This window comes from Schistocerca americana, chromosome 4, assembly GCF_021461395.2.
Source record: "Schistocerca americana isolate TAMUIC-IGC-003095 chromosome 4, iqSchAmer2.1, whole genome shotgun sequence".
Taxonomy (NCBI): domain Eukaryota; kingdom Metazoa; phylum Arthropoda; class Insecta; order Orthoptera; family Acrididae; genus Schistocerca; species Schistocerca americana.
Genome location: NC_060122.1, coordinates 248,301,893 through 248,304,665, shown reverse-complemented (window position 1 = coordinate 248,304,665; position 2,773 = coordinate 248,301,893). Strand labels below are relative to the sequence as shown.

The following is a 2,773-nucleotide window of genomic DNA, read 5'->3' as shown; positions in this document are numbered from 1 at the left end:
CACGTCTCGTTAGTGCCACGTGGCCGTCCGGAGCCCGGTCTTCTGGCGACCGTACATTCTCTTGACCACCGTTGCCAGGAATCAGGTACAACAGCTACTTTCACCCCAACTCTTTCTTCATTATCGAAAAAGGAAGAATCAGCTTCTCGTAGCCCAATTACACGACCCAGTTCAAAGTCAGTGAGTGCTGATAATGGCGTCTCTGTCGACTTAAAGCCATTTTTGACTAACATCAAGCCACCACATCCAATCTCATAGTGACCAACGCTCATGACCGTTACAGCGTGTATTTAAAGCGAACCTGATTTTCAACCTCATACATCTACATCTACATTTCTACTCCGCAAGCCACCCAACGGTGTGTGGCGGAGGACACTTTATGTGCCACTATCATTACCTCCCTTTCCTGTTCCAGTCGCGTATGGTTCGCGGGAAGAACGACTGTCTGAAAGCCTCCGTGTGCGCTCTAATCTCTCTAATTTTACATTCGTGATCTCCTCGGGAGGTATAAGTAGGGGGAAGCAATATATTCGATACCTCATCCAGAAACGCACCCTCTCGAAACCTGGCGAGCAAGCTACACCGCGATGCAGAGCGCCTCTCTTGCAGAGTCTGCCACTTGAGTTTATTAAACATCTCCGTAACGCTATCACGGTTACCAAATAACCCTGTGACGAAACGCGCCTCTCTTCTTTGGATCTTCTCTACCTCCTCCGTCAAACCGATCTTGTACGGATCCCACACTGATGAGCAATACTCAAGTATAGGTCGAACGAGTGTTTTGTAAGCCACCTCCTTTGTTGATGGACTACATTTTCTAAGCACTCTCCCAATGAATCTCTGGCACCCGCCTCACCAACAATTAATTTTACATGATCATTCCACTTCAAATCGTTCCGGACGCATACTCTAGATATTTTACAGAAGTAACTGCTACCAGTGTTTGTTCTGCTATCATATAATCATACAATAAAGGATCCTTCTTTCTATGTATTCGCAATACATTACATAGTGGCACTACTGGATCAACTCTTATGAGAGTGGCGTGAAATTTGAATAGACATCATTTTTCGGATGTAGAAAGACGCCTACCATCTTTCGTTTATGTCTAACAACTCCTCCATTTTGCGATTTTTTCCCGTCATTATACGTTTTCAGGAAGATAGATCCCCTAATTTAGCTGTAGTAATGAACCATCGACGTTTAGAAGCTGTAAATTGGTAATAATTGGATAATTTGTAATGAATTATTGTTGTTGATGAGAGTCCTACGCAGCCGGCCGGTGTGGCCGTAAGGTTCTAGGCGCTTCAGTCTGGAACCCCGTGACCGCTACGGTCGCAGGTTCGAATCCTGCCTCGGGCATGGATGTGTGTGATGTCTTAAGGTTAGTTAGGTTTAAATAGTTCTAAGTTCTAGGGGACTGATGACCAGAGATGTTAAGTCCCATAGTGCTCAGAGCCATTTTTTTAAGAGTCCTACGCGTGTAGTGTCTGAGACAAATTGTAGAGGAAATTATTAGCAAGTTCATGTAGTTGTGAATTTTAAATGTCTTGTAGCAATTAGGTTCAGAAGTAAGTTATTGTCCCCTTAATGAATACTAAAGTACGTATGTGAGCCAGGGTTATTAAAATTATATCGATATTTTCAAAAACGTCTTACTTTTAAAACCATGAATTGAAAGTTTACTGACTGAATACAGACTGCAAGATTTTAAGCTGACTGTGTAATAGGTATAAATTTGTTATGTAACAGCATTTTTGGCTTACTGCATCACACACTGCATTCAGCGTTTCTTTATAATAATAATAACAATAATAATAATTGTTATTGTTTAGTGTGGCTCAATATGGTGGTGCGGTGTTTCAGTTGAACGCCAGTTCAAAAAATTTCCATGTCTCGACCGGAATTCGATCACACGACTTCTCGATTACTGGCACGCGCTTTATCAAGCCCAACTTAATCTTTTGTACTACAGTGCTGCAGTACGCTATCTAATAATTCCCATTTATGACTATCAGGTACCTATTGTTCTACAAATAACTAGTATGAATCTCAAAAAGCATGTTAATATTTCTATCTAAATTTCAAGGAGCCAACGGCCTTGCCGCAGTGGTAACACCGGTTCCCGTCAGATCACCGAAGTCAAGCACTGTCGGGCTGGGCTAGCACTTAGATGGGTCACCGTCCGGTCTGCCGAGCGCTGTTGGGAAGCCGGCTGCACTCAGCCCTTGTGAGGCAAACTGAGGAGCTACTTGATTGAGAAGAAGCGGCTCTCGTCTCGTAAGCTAATACGGCCAGGAGAGCCGAATGTTGACCTCATGCCCCTCCATATCCGTATCCAGTGACGCCTATGGACTGAGGATGACACGGCGGCCGGTCGATACCGTTGTGCCTTCATGGCCTGTTCTGGAGGAGTCAAAGTTTAAAAAAAACATTTCAACTAAGTGTAAACGCAGATAACTCATGTAACGAAATGGGAGCTGTAGTTACTTAATGGGACATTGTATGTCCTATTCCGCCAATGTTTAATTATCGAATTTTGTGACTCATTATCTTGAAAATTTTTAAGACACCAGCTTAAAAATTTTCCATAATTATTGAATGCACCTTTCTAGATACACTGAACTAGAATTATTACTAAAATTGTATTGTCGAGCATGTTATCTTTTTATCAAACACTTAATTTTTGACAGAATTTTGTAAGTAAATGAACAAAAAAAAACATCTCAGGATATTTTAATTATTCTAGTTCCATGTGTTGAATCTCACATTT

General features: G+C 41.9%; 1 pseudogene; it reads left to right on the top strand.

The window, feature by feature from the left end:
- The first annotated feature begins 2,091 nt into the window (after positions 1-2,091).
- LOC124614409 lies at positions 2,092-2,209 on the top strand (annotated as a pseudogene).
- The last annotated feature ends 564 nt before the right edge of the window (positions 2,210-2,773 follow it).